The 20,267-nt window shown below is 38.2% G+C and overlaps 1 protein-coding gene and 1 pseudogene across 1 annotated transcript in view; both read left to right on the forward strand.

The window, feature by feature from the left end:
- Positions 1–1,477: 1,477 nt before the first annotated feature.
- On the forward strand, positions 1,478–3,765 carry LOC111181535 (mitochondrial fission regulator 1-like pseudogene; annotated as a pseudogene).
- Positions 3,766–7,563: 3,798 nt separating this feature from the next.
- Positions 7,564–20,267, forward strand: part of COL8A1 (collagen type VIII alpha 1 chain) — a 59,870-nt gene continuing 47,166 nt past the window's right edge. The window contains exon 1 of the mRNA XM_022586926.3: positions 7,564–7,682. The gene's annotated coding sequence lies outside the window, so the exon portion shown is untranslated. The remainder of the gene's footprint in view (positions 7,683–20,267) is intronic.

A 20,267-nucleotide genomic window follows, 5' to 3' on the forward strand; every position in this document is an offset into this window, starting at 1 on the left:
TAATATGGGTCTTAAAAATAAAGGAAAATGAGGGCTTCCCCAGTGGCGCAGTGGTTAAGAATCTGCCTGCCAATGCAGGGGACACGGGTTTGAGCCCTGGTCCAGGAAGATCCCACATGCCGTGGCACAACTAAGCCCGTGTGCCACAACTGCTGAGCCTGCGCTCTAGAGCCCGTGAGCCACAACTACTGAGCCCACGTGCTACAACTACTGAAGCCCACATGCTTAGAGCCGGTGCTCCACAACAAGAGAAGCCACCGCAATGAGAAGCCTGCGCACCACAACAAAGAGTAGCCCCCGCTCACTGCAACTAGAGAAAAGCCCACACACAGCAAAGAAGACCCAACACAGCCAAAAATTTTTTTAAATAAATTAAAAAATAAAGGAAAATGAGTGTCTCTCTAACTGCAATGTACTTGAAAGTAGGCCAGTTATCCACAATCCAGACCCTCAGTAGTGGCTTAGTACAACCTTAGGAGATTTTTTTCCTCTCTCCTAGTTTATCAGGATTTAGTCATTAATTCAGAATTAACCCTGTTTCAGTAGATATGGAATTTCACAATCCTAGTTTTATCTGAGACATACAACCTTAAGTTTTTATAAAAATCAGCTGAAGGATGAAGGCGTTCCTTCGGATGGGTGGAGAAAAGGAAATGGCCCGCCCACCCCTTGCTCCAGCTCTCCAAACATTATTAATGAAACCAAATCAGATGCACCACTCCATGGGACTGTAAGAATAGCTTCCAGGAACCTCAAGGTACCTCACCTAACTGTCCTTCTAAAGCCCTGGCATTTCTAAACAACTCAAATGCACAGTTCCTGTGGAAATCTTGTGCCCAATTTAATAACATTGTTAAATCAATGAACATTTTCCATGCTCCAGACAACTGCCATGAATCAGTTCAGTAAAATACAGTGTCCTTTGAAAAACTTGAAACTAAACCCTGGGATAATGTCAGTGGGATAAAAATAAACAGTTCCTTTGTTTTGCCGATTCCTAATTGACCAATCTTCTTTAATATTGTGTGAGAGAATAGAATCTGTCTTCTGATGACCTTTACTCACTTGTTGCACAGTTTTAAGGATTAAACGAGACCGTACAGATAACACAATTAGCAAAGAGACTGGCCCAAAGGATGTGTTTAATAAATGTGTATTTTCCATCCCTTCAAGAATCATAAGAATGCGGCCTGCCTGGCTGTGGAGGAAGTTCACAACTGGTGGGGATAGGCTATGTTGGAACATAACAAAACTTGAGCCTGAGTGTCTGAATGTTACATCATTTCTGAAATGGTGTGGTATATCTATAAATAGCAATTCAGATTTTTCTCATGAATTTTATAGAAACAGGTCTCATTACTGCAGAATCTTGTGGTCATAGTTGGCCACTGAGACCCAGCCACTAAGATTCCTGCAGTTCCAGAGTGAATGACACCAAGAGGAACACATTTAACTCTCATCTACTCAGTGGGGCAATTAAGACATCTCCCCATTCCAGAGGTTTGTTTTAAACCAGCCTCAAAAGATGAAACCCTGTTTTCAGCACTTTCAGAGCTGAAAGGGGAGTCTTTCACTAAGGTTTGCTCCTTACCCAGTAAATAAATCACATGTTCAGCAACACGAAAAATATTGGTGGGAGGTGCACATTCTTCAATTCAAAGCAAAGAGCCTGTTGACTGGTGGTCTAGTTTTGAAAGCATCTGATTTGACAGGGGAGCTCTCATCACACTACTGAAATAATTTTATGTTGTCGTGATTTTGTTTGTGGGATTTTCTTTTTTTGAAATTGAAGCAATGTACTTTAATCAGAACCATCAAAGCTTTGAAAAATGTCCACAAAACTTACAATGTCTGGTTTTGTTTCAAAAGTACAAAAAGTATTTGCAAGGCATCCAGCAAATATTTATGGATCAACTACCACGTGCCCATCCTTGTTCCAATTGCAAGGGATGTTACAGTGAACAAAACAAACAAGTTCCCTGCTCTCGAGGAGGAGTGGGGAGATAGGAAGGGTTGGTATTGAATGAATGTACAAATGAATAAAATGTATGATTAAGTAGGGAACGTATAAGGGCTACTGTGCGATGAAAGAGAATTAGATTAGAGATACATGAAAATGAGTGGCTGACTTTAGATCAGACGGTCAAGAAAAACCTCTCTGAGGAAGTGACATGTAAGTTGAGATTTAAATAGTGAAGAGCATTCCAGGCACGGGAAGAGCAGAGGCCTGAAAGCGGGGACGAGCACGATGTTTCCCATAAGGAGAAGGCCAGTGTGGCTGGAGAATAAAGGGCAAGGGGGAGAGGGGGCTAAATCGGGAGGTAGGCAAAGTAAGAATCATACGGGGCCTGGAAGCTGGGAAAGCAATTTAGGTCCGATCTAAGTGCTATGGGGCGCTATTGGATGTGACAGCGGGGCTGTTAAGTGGGTAAATGGCATGATCTGACTTAGTCTTTCAAAGTTTACTGCATCTGCCGTGAGGAGAGTGGAGCAACAGTAGGTACATTTTTAATGCAACTGGAACCATAGAAGAGCTGTTAATAAGGAAATGTGGAGGGGAAGTGAGGGCGGTTGAGTCTAGGCGCCGCTGTGGTAGGAGGGGCCGTGAGGGGAGTGAGGCCAGAGCGGAGCTCTGAGGAGGAGAAGCCTGGTGTTCCTTGAGACGGCCTGAGGTGAAAGAGTCAGCCTCCAGCCTACCCGAGCCCCCAGAGCTGCCCTGTGGCTGCCTTGTCCTTCAAGTGCAGGAGCCAGTTGAAACGTGGGGAATGGAAGCCAATGTGACCGTCTCAGTCTGGCAAAACAAGTTGCAGGGGGCTGTTCGAAGTGTAGTGAGAAGGATGGGTACCAACCTGTGTCTGAAGCCATGTCCCCCGGAATCCTTGGGGTTGCTGCCCAACATCTCTGACCTGGGTCTGAGGGCTGTGCCCCGAGTCCCTACCCTGGCTCACATCGCCTGGATGCTATAGATGAAGCAGAGCCTTCTGCCCGGGTCAGGAGCATACATGACCCCTAAGGAGCCCCTGGAAGCCCAGCCCTCTGATTGTCATGTAGCGCAATGCCTCAGGGCCCAGCCTGCAGGAGATAGAGAAGAGGCTCCTGGCCTCGAAAAAAGCCCTGCCGGCCCTAAGCCGCCTATGGAGCTGCAGGATGAGCTGCGCCACCTGCGCAGCCAGATGGCTAAAATCGTGGCATCTGATGCAGTTTCGGCTTCATTAACAACAGATTTCTTACCTCCAGAAAGTTCAAAGGTCTCTCCCCGCTTACCTTGTTTTGGATCTTCATTCCACTCTACAACTTCCTTCACCGTTAGTGACATCGCCGAGGAGACCCAGGTAGACTCCCTGAGCTTCCATCAGTCCTCCTGATTTGTTCTGCCAGCCCTGATATTTGCAAACCAGAACACAAAGCTACTGTGTCTCTCTGTCCCAGGCCAGCAGCTTTGCAGACATGATGGGTATCCTGAAGGACTTTCACCGGATGAAGCAGAGCCAAGATCTGAACCCGAGTTTATTGAAGGAGGAAGACCCTGCCTTCCTTATCTCTGAGTTTACTCTGAAGGAAGAAGATATCAGTAGAAGAGGAAACTGATGGCACGGAGCTCTGCAAACTCAGTCTCCTGCTTCGGGAATTCCTTCAATAGCTACCTCCCTCACAGCAGATGTTTCTGCCTCTCAATTAGAAATCTTCTGCAACAGTCTTGCCGAAAGCTTGGACTAAAAGAGAAGAGCTGCATTATATGTTTTCCATATTTCAAACTTAGCAGAAGCTAAGGCCTGTTTTGAGCTGAGACATGTTGCAGCTAATTGTATAGGTTGGAATGTTCCAGTTTAAAGGGTGAGATAGAAGTTTCTGTTTTTTTCTTGTCCCTGGGTGAAAACAGGTCCTAAGTGAATGACCAACTTTATTGTATTAAACTCTGGACATGTAATATTAATTTATTTTCCAGAAAGTTTGTGCAATGTATACTCCCACTTTACCCAAACCAAAATTTAATATTATTTTTCTTTATCTTTGCCAATTTGATAACCAAAATTTTAATTCAATTGTTTAATTCATATTTCCTTTACTTACTAATTAGGTTGAACATTTTTTACATGGTTTTTAGCCTGTTTTTCTTTTGTGAATTTTATGTTCATATAAGTGCTCATTCTTTAATATGGTGTTAGTATTTTTTTCTTGGTGATCTGTAAGAGCTCTTTCTCTAGGAAGGGTATTAAAACTTTGTCAATTTTTGCAGACGAATTCCCAGAGTGAATTTTACATTCAATTTTTTAATTTTTATTGTAAAAATATCACACGTACAAGCAGGTATGCTCCAGTTTTCTGTTGCTGCATAACAAGCCACATCAAAATGTGGTGGCTTTAAAACAACCAACATTTTATTGTATCTCACAATTTTATGGGTCTCAGCTGGGAGCTTTTTCTCTCTCATGGCTTATTCACCTGGTAGATTGGCTGACCTGAAGGGCCTCAAATGGCTTTACTTGTATGCTTAGTGCCATGACTGGGATAGAAGGAAGGCTGAGCTCGGCTGGAATTGCCAGCTGGAGCACCTAAATGTGGCTGCTTCTGCACGGTGGCCTCAGGGTACTCAGACTTCTTAACTGGAGTCTCAGAATTCCAAAAGACAATATCCCAGAAACAAGGCAGCAACTTCCTGGCCTTTTATGACCCAGACTCAGAAGTTACACAGTGTCACCTCCGCTGTGCTCTACGGGTCAAAGCAGTCACGAGCCCTTCCAGATTCAATGGGAGGGAACACAGAGGAGGGCCAAAGAATTTGTGACCGTGTTTTCAAACTTCCATAGGGTACAAAACATTTCAAAGAATAAAACAAATTCCACTTCACCTTTTAAGTTGTTTATAATGTTGTTAGTAAGCAACTGGTTTTTAAGTACTTACATTAATCTCTTTCTTCTTCTTTGTGATTTCTTCCATTGCTTTGTAATTCATTTTTTAAAATTATTTTCAAAGTGTGAGTCTACAAAATCAAGGACATTATCAGTTACTATATTGGGAGAAATGACTTTACGGTCTTTAGATACTTTAAGTACTATGTATTCTGGCTGCATTCATTTAATATAATTCTTAATCCTTTTCCTCTTTAAATTTCCATCAGTGATACATTGGAAAACTCATCTAAAAATTCAGGTTAGCCATACATTTAATTATATAGTTGCTGTGTGGAGGGGAAAAAAAAGAAGTGTGACTAAATAGTTCTTGCTTCATATTTTGCCACATTTCTGGTTCATTCTTCCAAAATGAACTGAAATGCAATGAGCTACATTTGGTCTGTGTAGCTAGTAGTTCCCATCAGGTGTTGCGATGGTGCTCAAATATTGAAAAATTTGATTCATTTCATAAATGTGATTGTAGCACTCTTTCTTACAGTGTTGTGAATGACAAAGCAAAAAGGTGTCCTCCTATAACAGTATTTAATTAGTAATTATTTTAAAGGACATTCTTCTGGCTAATAGAGAGGAAAGAACTCCTTGTAAACATATATTGTAAAAACTCAATAAATGCTAAATGATGATGCTTATCTCATGCTCTAAAAATTTAAGTTGAGATCTTTTCAGTTATTTTCTCTGTTTCCAATAGTGCATTTCAAAAACTGGTTTTGTCTTCTGATTATGGAACTGTGAAAGCTGTGCAGAAAGAACTAAATTGAATAAGATGTATGACACACACATAATCATGATCTTCAGTGTTTCTATTTATCATGTGTATCTTTCTCCTATTTTATTTTCACCATATCCAGACAAAAAAATAATTGGAGGAAGAAAACATTGGAAAAAATCTTATTGTCTAATGCAGTTAATCACCATGAGGGCGGGGGTCATATCTTTTTTGTTTTTTTTCAACATTTTACCTCCAGCACTAAGCGTTGTGCCTTGCACATAGTAGTGCTCAATGAATATTTAGTGAAGAATGATTTGGGTAGAGGCACAAAAGTATTTACCAGCCTGTTCCTGTGATCTAGTCTGAATCTGGAGAGTTTCTTTTTCATGGAGGCAGCTATGTGTGTGGAGCATCTCCTCCATATCTGTTTCCACTACTTGCTATTCATACCACACAAGCAATGGACTGGAAAAGTCAAGCCCTTGAGTCCATTTACCATCTGAACTTTATTATGAGAGATCATTTGAGATTCCATGGCTTTCCAGAGACAAAAGGTTCTCAAATCACCTATGGTTAGCCCAAACTTTATTTATGTCTGAATATCCACAAGTTGAGCCAAAGTTCAGAATGCTGCTGGGTCCCCCCATCAGGCCCAAGTACACGTCAGAGGTTGGGCCTTGTGTTTTGAGTACACTCGTGTTTTATAGACATTCAGCAGCTAGAACCATTCAAGTAGTTCTTCATTTTGTGTTGAACACAGAATACAGGTAAAGTCCAGAACTATACTCTCCAATAAAGTAGCCATTACCCACAAGTGGATATTTAAATCCAAATTAATTAAAATTAAATAAAACTAAAAATTCAATTGCTCAAATGTACTAGCCACATTTGAAGTGCTTAAATAGCCATTTGTGGCTAATGGCTACCATATTGAACAGTGCAAAACGAGAACATTTCCTTTATCACAGAAAGTTTTACTGAATAGTACTGTTCTAGAATACATCACTTATATCACATTGCAGAAATTCTAAATTAGACACCCAATTCTGCACTTATTTCCTAATCGACCAATCCTGGCTTTCAAATCTTTTTATTTATCTAAGTGTCTAAAGCTTCCCTGTTTAAATCTTTTTTGAACAACAAATATAAATAATATTTCCTAAACAAGTCTCTGTGAAATATACCAAAACAAAATAGAGACTATCTACTATGCAAAACACAGAGTTAAATTTCTGAAATTCAGTTTAAATGGGGAGAAGTCCCATATGACTCGTAAAAAGTCTAAATTACACATGGTTTATAAAGCATACTCAACTAAATTACATCAAAAGCTCAGACAAAACCTGAAAGTATTGCTGAATTAAAGCTCTACCAGACCTGATTTGATACATAATAGAGAATAATTTCTAACTCGAATACTACTGTATGTAAATTGGATGGAAATGTGTTGATGGCAGAGATCACTCCTCTTAAATAAACCTAACTTTTCTCCCTGAGGTATTACTTCCTTATAAATTTCCTTCCTCTGTAGCAACTGTCCACATCCTTTCTAAATTATCTGTAACCTGTATTAATGGAAATTAAATTAATGGGAACCTAGCACATAATATAACCATGAAAAGCAATAACTGTATACTAAAAAAAAAGATTTGGACAAAAGCTATATATAGTATATGTGTAAAAATAAATAAGTGCATATTTGCATACACAGAAATACAAAAGATTATTCTCTCTCCTAATCAGCATACAAAGACCTCTAATATCAACTAAATGTGCACTTACATTTCGGTCAATAACAGCATCTTTTATTGAAGTGTGTCTTTATACATTGCTGGAATGTAATTTCTCCTATGATCCCAAAACAATACACTTTGATCATAATCCAGCTTCTTGTTGTCTTTCCAATTGAGTAAAAGTATCCTCTTTTTTCTCTACTTCAGAAGCTGTTCCGGAAGTGGAGTAGCGTCGGGTGAAGAGACAGAAACCAGCCCCAGACGTGCCACAGGAAGGCACAAGCAAGGACGGTAGTCCTCGATTCCGCAGGCAGGCCGAGTCTATATGTAAGTGTGAGAAGCCATGGAGGGCGCGGTGGCCTGGGGGCCGGTGGTCCACAGGCGCGGCAGCTGCGGTGGCGGAACTCACTGTCGCTGTTCGGGAGACAGGGGCTGTTGGCAGACCCTGGGGTACCCGGCCTGCCTGCAGGTCCTATCTCCCACCTTCATCTCCACTGCAAAAGCCTTGAGACCATCGCTACTAATGCCAGGTTTTTAAATCCCTGAGAGTAAAATACATGTGCAGAGTGTGATTCGAGCTGATTTTTAAGCCCAGGCATGTTGAATAGAGTCTTAAAATAATCATTGCCATAGGACCTGACTAGATATCCAAGTGTTCACCAGATGCTAGAAGCTAGATTTTGCAAAGGAAAATTGCTAACTTAAGCTTCTTTTCATGATTCAGCAGAGGGTTTTAAGTAATAAAAGATCTGGAGATTTGTAAAATAAATAATTCCAGTGCAAATGGGAAAATTAAAATAATCTTATCATCTCTCAGTCATGTCTGTATGTGCTTTTCTACCATTATCAAATTTCTCTTAATTGGCCCAATTTTTTTTCTGGCTGATACTTTACAGTTTTATGAGTTGTAATGAAGAAATGATTCCTATACTACCAAATGTAAAATAGATAGCTAGTGGGAAGCAGCCACACAGTGCAGGGAGATCAGCTCGGTGCTTTGTGACCACCTAGAGCAGTGGGATAGGGAGGGTGGGAGGGAGACACCAAGAGGGAGGAGATATGGGGATATATGTATACATATAGCTGATTCACTTTGTTATAAAGCAGAAACTAACACACCATTGTAAAGCAATTATACTCCAATAAAGATGTTAAAAAAAAAAGAAATGATTCCTTTCAGATGACTGAAGTGCCATGTACTAAATTTTCCTAAAGACAATCTAGGATGTATGAAACAGAGCATGATATAATGTATATGGTTTCATTTATATACAATATTGAATATATCAACAGTGAAAAATAATAACAGCATGCCGGAATTTCTTTTATTCCTTAACAGATCTCTCAGTAGAAGCAATTAAAATGTAAAGTACATCATTAACTTTTGAACTTCGACAGAAAAAAATATCATACATTTCTGACGAGTAGACATTATCTCATAGTATCCACAGCCATCTTATGCATATTACCCTTGCCTGGTCTTAAGTGTGACTTCTGGACACACAACTCAATGTTTCCTAATATTTAATAGTACAATGGCTTTTTATAGTCTACTTAATTTTATTTAGTAATTGAAAGAATGAATAGTTAAGATTCCTCAGATTTTTGTGTTCCTGCTGGAGGTGCACTTGAACAAAAGAAAAACACAGTATCTAGCCCTATAGTTAATGCACATGACCACATCCTGTCTAGAATGAATCCATTCAGAGTTCCTGGAGAAATGCAAATACATTATTCATTTTCCTAATGTATCTCATTTTACTACGGGCACCACTAACTCTATCAAGGCCAGATGTTAACCAAATGAAATATTTATAATGCAAAACCACTGAATTAAAAAATATATGCTCATTTAAGCAACAGGTTATAGAACTCAAGCCAATCACATATTTTGGAGAAGCTGAAGGAGGACGCCTGACGTGTGTTACATTCATAATGTCAGGGTAAGGTTCTGAACTCAATCCAGAGAAACTGTATAACTGTTGCAGCCAACTAAAGCTCAGCTGCTTCTGGATTTCTTGTAACAAAATCTTGCTGCCAAGGGCACTGATGGGCTCACCCAGTAAAAAATTACAATAATAATGTTAAATTAAATCATAAAAATGCAGAAGGTGGTTATTATAGGGCAGAGGAAAGGAATTGTTTTTAAAGTTATGATGGAAATATCAAAAATACATTTTATTGAACTTTTAAAAAATTAAACTTTGTTTTTAAACTAGGGTGCAAAAGCAAGGAAATGTAAAGATTGTTCAATAAACGATTTCATTCAATGGTCAACAGCAATGATTCAGCAAGTGAAAATAAAAATTATATTTATTTAACATAGTCAATTCAGGCAGAACTGAAGCTTATATTCTGATAGTTTTCTAGTAAAAAATAACCAGATGAAAGTCATTTTTAAGGAGGAATTTTGACTGAAAGGGAACAAAGAACTTGAATGCATGTCTTCTCAGTGAAAATGAACTTGGCATATGCTTAATTTCACATAGTATAAAACTAAATATTTCATGTGGTTTTTAAGTTCTAGGAAGAAATTCATTTGAAACAAATGTAGAAAATGACCCAAAAATTTAAATATGAAAACTATGACAGACTTACATTTAGGGAAATAGATCATAATAAGTAATCCTCTGTATGCCCTCCAAAAGTAAAGAATGTAAGTTTTTAAATTATTTTTTGGATAATCTGGAATTTCCTTTCTGATCATCTTTATACCTTCTGAAAATATAGATTCCTGAATCATATATCATAGACAGTTTGGTAGATTCCATATTTTCCTCAAGTTGAATAACATATTTCTAAGTGACATTTATCAGAGAAACAAGCTCCATTTGCTCCTTAAAATACCTGATGTGTCTTACACACAGTAAGCACTAAATAATATTCTGAATTGAACTGAATTATTTCCACTTTCTGTTCAGAGATTAATGTGTCTCTTGGATTCACACTAGAGAGATGGTGTCTCACACATGTGGATTAATGAGCTACATCTGTAACCAAAAATATCCATGGAAAACCTGCTGAATTGATCCATATCTGTTTTATTAATCAAGCCCAGTGTGGAAGGGCTTTCTTGTGGTTGTACTATTTTGGAGATAAATAGAGTGGGGAAACCACACTTCAATTTAGAAGTTGTTCGAAACATTGAAGAACGTAGGGTTTTGTATTATATGACAGCAATAAAGTCCAATCCTTGATGGTTGTAATGCTGATATATAAGTATATAAATATCCTGTATGTATAATTTTACTGCAGAACATTATGACAGTGGCCAAGAAGACCCTAACCATTTAATATGGAATTTACTTCTTGCTGCCACTCTCTTCCTTCCTCATTTTTTAAAAACAAAAACGTTTGGGTTTTATTTTTAAGCCAGCAAGTTAGGAACAGCCAATAGTTGAAGCAGATGGCTAGAAGTCAGAAGCCCCAGATTTTATCCTTGATTCTCCTACCAACTGGGAATGTGGCCTTGTGCAAGTCATGAGAGTAAATCTACAATAAAAGGGGGTTATAATGCCTTACACATGCATGGTGCTTTATGATCTTACACAGCACTTTCAAATATGATATATTATTTAACCTTCCTCACAGCCTCCTAAGACCCAGAGACACTAAATCAATTGTTCACAGTCATCTCAATATCAAATGTCAGAGCAAGGAACAGACATATATGAGGATTCCAAGCTGGTCTTTGTCGCCTTTTCTCTATGCCACACTGCCATGCTATGGTACCTCCAAAGCTGGGCTGTCCAATATGGTAGCCATGAGCCACATGGGGAGATATAGCACTTGAAATGTGGCTAGTCCCAATTGACATGTACTTGATTGTAAATTTACACATAGAATTTCTAAGACCTTGAGCAAAAAAAATAATGTAAGCTATCTCATTAATAGTTTTATATTGATTCCACATCAAAATGATAATATTTTTGATATCTTGAGTTAAATAAACTATGTTATTAAAATTAATTACACCTGTTTCTTTAACTTTTTTAATGTGACTACCAGAAAATGTAAAGTCACATACATGGCCATTGTTTCTGTTGGTCAGAACTGGACTAGAGGATTCCATTGTTCAGAGTCCACAGTACGGATTTCACAGTCCTGGACTTCTTTATACACCTGTCTTGATGTAGCTGAGACCAATTTCCAAAGACTCTGTCGAACATAGAGCAATGTAGATTCGCAACAATAATTCAGTCATTCTTACCCATCTTTTATAGGCAGGAAAAAAGTCAGACTTTGTTAGTTGATGCCTCAAATTCCTCATTCATTAAAAGGTCTCATTTTATACTTGTAGAATGATTGAAAAGCTTAGAGTAAAAGTACCTTGGGGGGCTTCCCCGGTGGCGCAGTGGTTGAGAGTCTACCTGCCGATGCAGGGGACGTGTGTTCGTGCCCTGGTCCGGGAGGATCCCACATGCCGTGGTGCGGCTGGGCCCGTGAGCCATGGCCTCTGAGCCTACACGTCTGGAGCCTGTGCTCCGCAACGGAAGAGGCCACAGCAGTGAGAGGCCCGTGTACCACAAAAAAAAAAAAAAAAAAAAAAAAAACCTTGGAAAGAACTATAAATTATATTTATGACTCTGTAGCACACCTTATTTTAAAATGTGTTCCCATTAAACATTATGAGTGAATGAGACATTGGACTATTAGGTGATATATGCAATGTAAAATAATAACTATATATAAATTTATTATAAAATAGAGTATATTTTATTCCCCCTACCAACTCTTTAAGATATTTTATATATAATCCCTAAATAAGTAGCTTATTTCTGCTTTGAAAAATCTAAGTGAAAGTCCTCAGGAAAAATGGGTTCCTATTTAGGAGAAAAAAATATATATAGCAAAAGACAATAATCAGGCTCCCTGACTTCAGACTATACTACAAAGCTACAGTCATCAAGACAGTATGGTACTGGCATAAAAACAGAAATACAGATCAATGGAACAGGATAGAAAGCCCATAGGTAAACCCATGCACATGTGGTCACCTTATCTTTGATAAAGGAGGCAAGAATATACAATGGAGAAAAGACAGTCTCTTCAATAAGTGGTGCTGGGAAAACTGGACAGCTATATGTAAAAGAATGAAATTAGAACACTCCCTAACACCATACACAAAAATAAACTCCAAATGGATCAAAGACCTAAATGTAAGGCCAGACACTATAAAACTCTTAGAGGAAAACATAGGAAGAACACTCTATGACATAAATCACAGCAAGATCCTTTTTGACCCACCTCCTAGAGAAATGGAAATAAAAACAAAAATAAACAAATGGGACCTAATGAAACTTCAAAGCTTTTGCACAACAAAGGAAACCATAAACAAGATGAAAATACAACCCTCAGAATGGGAGAAAATATTTGCAAATGAAGCAACTGTAGCAAAACTACAATGAGGTATCACCTCACACCAGTCAGAATGACCATCATCAAAAAACCTACAAACAATAAATGCTGGAGGGGGTGTGGAGAAAACGGAACCCTCATGCACTGTTGGTGGGAATGTAAATTGATACAGCCACTATGGAGAACAGTGTGGAGGTTCCTTAAAAAAACTAAAACTAGAACTACCATACAACCCAGCAATCCCACTACTGGGCATACACCCTGAGAAAACCATACTTCAAAAAGAGTCATGTACCACAATGTTCATTGCAGCTCTATTTACAATAGCCAGGACATGGAAGCACCCTAAGTGTCCATCAACAGATGAATGGATAAAGAAGATGTGGCACATATATACAATGGGATATTACTCAGCCATAAAAAGAAACAAAATTGAGTTATTTGTAGTGAGGTGGATGGACCTAGAGTCTGTCATACAGAGTGAAATAAGTCAGAAAGAGAAAAACAAATACCATATGCTAACACATATATATGGAATCTAAAAAAAAAAAGTTATGAAGAACCTAGGGGCAGGACAAGAATAAAGACGCAGACGTAGAGAATGGACTTGAGGACACAGGGAGGGGGAAGGGTAAGCTGGGACAAAGTGAAAGAGTGGCATGGACATATGTACACTACCAAATGTAAAATAGATAGCTAGTGGGAAGCAGCCGCATAGCACAGGGAGATCAGCTCGGTGCTTTGTGACCACCTAGAGGGGTGGCATAGGGAGGGTGGGAGGGAGACGCAAGAGGGAGGAGATATGGGGATATATGTATACATATAGCTGATTCACTTTGTTATAAAGCAGAAACTAACACACAATTGTAAAGCAATTATACTCCAATAAAGATGTTAAAAAAAATAGCCCACAATACTGAAAAGTAAAATCTATTTGGCATTTATTATGCAGTCTCAGGCACTATACTAAGAGTTAGACCAAGATTATCTCATTTAGGGATTTGAAAATTAGCAACAGAGAGCAGAACCAACTTTTAATGGTTAAAAATTCTTAACCAATACTGCCTCTTAGGTCAGTGCTGTTTGAAGTCACAATGTGAGCTATGGAGACAGTATTAGAATATGAGGGAATATTGGGCAATAAGAGCAGAGCTCTGCCCTCAAAGAGGACACAAGTTGACAGACTTGTGAACATGTTTTTGAAAAATACATGCTTATAAACAAGATTATATGAAGGAGGAATTACTCTTCACTTTCTAAAGGTTTCTTTATGTTATGATAGAAATTTTTATAGCAATGTTCTCCAGTGTGTTAAAACTTACCTATTATTTATAAAGCAAAGGTCTAATGTAAAACAAAACTATATAATATGAGTTTCAGAGCTTTGTTTTTCTCTATGCATAATACCCACTTGGAGGAAAGTAGGCTGAAATAACCTTAAATATTTTCTGGAAAAAGAAGAAATGACGCCAAATAATCAAAATGGCACTGAAAATCACAAAACAGTGAAAACTGAAGAGTTTTATAACTTTTTATACAATAAAAATAATATGTTACCTTTGAAGGCTGACATTAAAAATTGTGTATGTAAGCTAATCACATGTTAATATTTTTACAGATTTCAAATATATAACTTATTGCCAGTTTCTTAATGTTCATGCTTACCTGGAATGAAATTTTAAAAAATATTAACAATAGCCAACTCTAGGTAGCAGAATTTTAGATATTTCTGTGCTTATTTATACTTTTTTGTAATAATTACAGAATAAGCAGGTATTGCTTCTATAATAAGTGAATAGAAAATTTATTGTAATCAATTCCAAAATTGATTGCAAATGAGAAAGGCAAAAATTATCTTGGGGGGAGAATAAAATGCAAATTTTGTTCTCAATCACAAAATTTTAAAATAATAATATATTTTATAGGTTCTTCTTTCCAGTCATTATTGCCTTTCCATTGATTCAAGATAAAGCAACCTGTGGACTGCTCAGTTTCTCTAGACAGTGAGGGCGAAAGGTAGATTGGGTTTTCTAGATTTTCTTGAGAAAGCAATTTACCCTCAGCTGTGAACATGAGTATAAAGATCAAGGTTGTAATATGAGCTCTTAAAGCTCAAAGTTGTTATTGCAGCAATCAGAAAAGCGGAGCATCATGTGAAGTGTACCTCTTCACCGTAAAACAAACTGACCATAAATCATCTCTAATGGTATCTACTTAAAACTGGCCTTAGACCTTGAGATGTATAAAATGTCATGTGAGAATATATTATATAATCATATCTTTGAGCAGGATAGGGTCTTAGTGATGCTAAAAAGTGAAATATAGAGCTGTTTTAGGCATCTCTTTCAAATATTCATGGAGAAATATTTAGTCTGCTAACTTCTTTTATGACAACAACACTAAAATTTTACTACAAAGAAAACTCAGAAATGAGTTCCTTGTGTCATTTGATCATTAAATCATAAATCCACAGACCATTAGAGCTGAAAGGGACCTTCTAGACTATCTCATCCAATACCAGTATTTTACAGATGAGAAAACTAAGAAGCATAAATTATTTTCTCAGGAAAAAGTGAAACCACTGAAAAATATCCCAAAGTATCCAGGAATTTCTGTAAGCTTTCGTAGGAAGGAGTAGGTATTTCAAATCCTACCAGAACTTGATAGTTTGGTTGTGAGTACTCCTGGGCAAGGAAGAAAATATACTAATATTGGCTAATTCATATAATATATGAAAAACACATTCACAGTGAATGCCTATAAAGTAAAAACCAAAAGCATAACAAAGCCAATGATTTCAGACTAGATCACTCACTCATTACTCAGCTTCCTTTCTTCAGTGAGTCAAATAATTGAAAGGAGCTTTCTTTGCCACTTTTCAGACACAAATCATCTATTATCCTGGCTACTTCCACAGTTGCTGATAGACCAAAGAATAATGGGACATTCATTACTTGAGTTAAAAAAGAAAGGGTGTCAAAATCCTCCTGATTTTATGCATTTATGAAAAATATGCTTATAATAAAATTATATGTATTAAAAACATATTCATCATCCCCCCCAAAATACATACTACACATTATGGAGATTGTCCTGGAACAAGTACATATTAAGACTCTTTTTCTAAGTTTGTCTAAGAAACTGAAATAGTAACACTTGATTTTAAGGAAAATAGGACAATGCATGTACTTGTACTGTCATCTATAAAATAGGAAGAAGAGTAGATTCTCACAAAGCTGTTTAAGGATTAAATCAGTAACAGTTGTAAAGTGCTTAGTTCAGTGCTTGGCACATAGTTAACATTCACTAAGTGTCAGATAGTAGTCCTGGTAGTGATATTATTACTTAAAACATGATGACTCCTCCAAACACACCCTTGCCCTCAGTCAAACCAAACTCTTGAGATTCCCCTCACTGTTTCATGGCACATGCTGACCCCTTTCCAAATGTTCTTTCCCTACTTCCCCTGGTGAACCCATCAGCCAGGGTTCAGCTATGAAATTCCCTCCTCTAACTTGTCTTCCCTCATCCCTGCTCCTGACTTAGCTGCATTCACCCATTTCCCAGGGTGCCCTGCAATATGCCTCTTCTAGCAATTGAGACATGACTTTTTTTTACTTGATTTCCCCCCTCTCCCATCTAACACACACATGCACACATGTACACATGGAACCGAAGGTGCATCACACACATATTTTTGTATCTCTATAGAAACACCTATTGAAATGAATGAACTAACTCCTATATAAAAAAATAAGTGATTTTTTTCTTCATAAGTAGTTATCAGGCTAGAATGTGTATCTAGTGGCCTCAGTTTTGAAGGGGAAAAGGGGTGAAGGATATAGTGGGAGAGCTTGGGGATACAACTTGGCAGGCCTGGGCCCTGGCTCTGCCACAAGACTAACCTTATGGTCTTCAGTGAGTCATTTAACTGCCTGGCCTCACTCTCCTTCTTAGCAAAATGAATGAGCTGGGCAAAATATTCTCTGAAGACCCACTCAGTGCTAACATTTATATGATGCTAAACATTGGTTCATCTCAGTGGTTCTCAAACTTCAGCAGGGATCAGAACCATCAGGTGGGCTTGTGAAAACTGATTCCTGGTCAGTGGGTCTGAGATGGGGCCCAAGAATTTGTATTTTTTATAATTTCCCAGGTGATGCTGAGGCTGCTGGGGGTGATGGTGCACCAGACTTTGAGAACCAGTGATTAATCTTCTTAACACAGGATATCCTGACACTGTCCTTTTGCCACCTGGCAGACAGTAAATTCACAGTAGGGTGGAGGCAAATAAACCCAGGCTTCTGTGAAGCTGCCATCAGGAAGACTGTGTGCCTTTGGTGAGTCCCAAGAGTGGCCACAGAAGGCAGACTTTGCTGACCATAACAGTTCTGTTAAAGACCCACGTTGTGGGCAAGGGACAGCCCGAGTTCACAATGCTGCAGGGCACAGAAAACAAATTCTAGGGTTTGAACCATCTGTTAAAGCCTACTGCTTCTGAAGTCACAATGGATCACAATTGCCATCTAGTGATAGCTTTGAATTACTGCATCTAGAGACTGCAGAATGAAATGATGCTTTAATTTGGAAGCTACTACTTTTTACCAAACTGTTCAAGATGAGAACTTCTGAGAACAAGCTCTAAAATATGCTGGTCTTATCTACACTTGTACCTAGGCACTGTAGAAATAAACAGGCGTATATCACTTACTATGTGCTAGGCACTGTTCTAATACTGTATCTATGTTCAGTTATTCACAGCAACCCCATAAGACAGATACAATTATTATGCCCACTTTATAGACAGGAAATACAACTACAGATGTACAAAGAAATTAAGAAACTTGCCTGAGGTAGAGTGGTAGAGCTGGAATTGAACCTAGACAGCTCCTGGAGAGATATTCTCTTATATCAGCAATTTAAATACACAGGTAACGGAAACAATTGGTACCTGCGCAGTAGTCCCACCTTTACCATGGTTTTCTTTTCTGCAGTTTGTTACAGTCAACCACCATCTGAAAACATCAAATGGAAAATTCCAGAAATAAACAATTCATAATTTTTAAATTGCATGCTGTTCTGAGTAGCATGATGAAATCTCATGCCCTCTCACTCCGACCCACCCAGGATATTAATCATCCCTTTGTCCCATCAGTTAGTCATTTAGTAGCTGGTTCAGTTATCAGATCGACCGTGGCAGTATCTCAGTGCTTGTGTTCAAGTCACCCTTATTTTACCTAATAATGACCTCAAAGCCCCAGAGTAGTGATGCTGGCAACTCGGATATGCCAAAGAGAAGCCATAAAGTGCTTCTTCTAAATGAAAAAGGGGAAGTTCTTGACTTAATAAGGAAAGAAAAAAATTATATGCTGAGGTTGCTAAGATCTACAGAAAGAACAAATTTTCTATCTGTGAAATTGTGAAGAAGGAAAAAGAAATCCATGCTAGTTTTGCTGTCACACCTTAAACTGCAAAAATTATGGCCACAGTGTGTGATAAATACTTAATTAAGATGGAAAAGACATTAACTTTGTACAATAAGATATTTTGAGAGACCACATTCACATAACTTTCATTAAACCATATAATTGTTCTATTTTATTATTAGTTATTGTTGTTAATCTCTTACTGTGACTAATTTATAAATTAAACTTTATCATAGGTATGTAGGTATAGGAAAAAACATAATACATAGGGTTTGGTACTATTCAAGGTTTCAGGCATCCACTGGGGGTATTGGACCATATCCCCCACAGATAAGGGGTACTACTGTGAATAGTTCCCAGATATGGGTCTGAAAATTTTTATGAAATATATACTGAAGAATTAATTTTTTCTGATTCTTCCAAATGAAATCAGCTCATGTATAATAACTAAAGAAATGTATCTACCTACACAAAGACACCACAATGCAACAAAAACAGCACCAACTTGGAATCAACTTCCAACTTGCTGTGCAACTTTGGACAGGTTGCTTAACCTCTCTGGGCCCCACTTTCTTCATCTATAAAGTAGAAAAAATTAAAATGGAGTTCACGTGGTTTGAAGTTCTTTAAAGCCAGATTAAATTTTTGAGAACTGCTCAAGTTATCCAGTGAATGTTGTCACAAGAGCAAACAGGGAGATAATGGAAAGTAACCATACTTGTTGTTCTCAAATTGTCCTGCACATGGGCAAGGAGACAGAACAGCAGGTTAGATCTCCTGGTCTATTATGCAGACGTGCTTGTGGTAATAATAACAATCATGGTGAATGCAGGGAAGTAGAGCTCAATCAGGGAGATCTATGTTTCACTTCTCTTCCTGAGTGCTGCACTTGGCTTGTGCACGTGAACTCTGCACCCCTGTATATTCCTGCCTTCCAAGAGTCCTCACCAAAGCACTCCTGCAGAAAAGTTGAATCTTTGCTGGTGGATTGAGGTCCAACCCCCCTCACTCCAGACTTCTTTTATCAGATTTCCTTGGATTTAAAAACCTGCTCACTGCTAAGCCTTTTAACTCTTTAACCTAAGACTTCTCGGTTACCAAACCATTTCTAACCTCAATAAACCAAACACTACAGGATGGTTATCAAACCAAAATACTAGTGGTACAGAAACACAAAGGTTGGTTATTTGCTTGGTGCTGAGCTCTGATTGAGCAGAAAAAATCGGTATTTCCAGCACCTATTAAAGGATCTTTTGGATTGAACACATAGAATGTAATTATGTGTTACAATTTACATGAGAATTTTCCTTCAAAGAGCTCGTTTCTATAAAGTTATTTTAAAAATAAAGATCCTCAAAATAAGGTGATGGTACCTAAATAATAGTGACTCAGGATACGTTTTTATAGAGAGATCCTAAAACTTGCTGATATGAAAAATGTTTCCTCAGTATTTAAAATAGTCAAACTCGGGCTTCCCTGGTAGCGCAGTGGTTGAGAGTCCGCCTGCCAATGCAGGGTGTCCGGGAAGATACTACATGCCGCAGAGCGGCTGGGCCCGTGAGCCATGGCCTCTTAGCCTGCGCGTCCGGAGCCTGTGCTCCGCAACCGGAGAGGCCACAACAGTGAGAGGCCTGCATACCACAAAAAAAATAATAATAAATAAAATAAAATAGTCAAACTCATACAAACAGGAATAGAATGGTGGTTGTGAGGGGCTGGGGGCAGGGGAAATGGGGATGTGCTGTTCAGTGGGTATAAAAGTGTCAGTTATGCGAGATGAATAAGTTCTAGAGATCTGCTGAAGGACATTTTGTTTATGGTTAATGATACTGTACTATACCTTTAAAAACTTAAGAGGGTAGATCTTACGTTATCTGTTCCTACCATGAAAGAAGGGAGGGAGGGAGGAAGGGAGGGAGGAAGGAAGGAGGAAAGACTGTTGCTGTCCAAGTAAGGTCAGACTTTAAAAACCGCAGTAACTTTGAGAAACTATTTTTTAGGGAAATAGGATTAGTTTTCAACATTATTCTTTGTGATCTATGCAATGTCATAACCATAACTTTCCAAAACTTAAATTCAAAATATTATGCATTTGTCAAAATAAACATTAAATTTTAAAAGGACTATA

This window comes from Delphinapterus leucas, chromosome 4 (genome assembly GCF_059928025.1).
Source record: "Delphinapterus leucas isolate spDelLeu-1000000601 "Yukka" chromosome 4, BTC_Dleu_Yukka2, whole genome shotgun sequence".
Classification (NCBI taxonomy): Eukaryota; Metazoa; Chordata; class Mammalia; order Artiodactyla; family Monodontidae; genus Delphinapterus; species Delphinapterus leucas.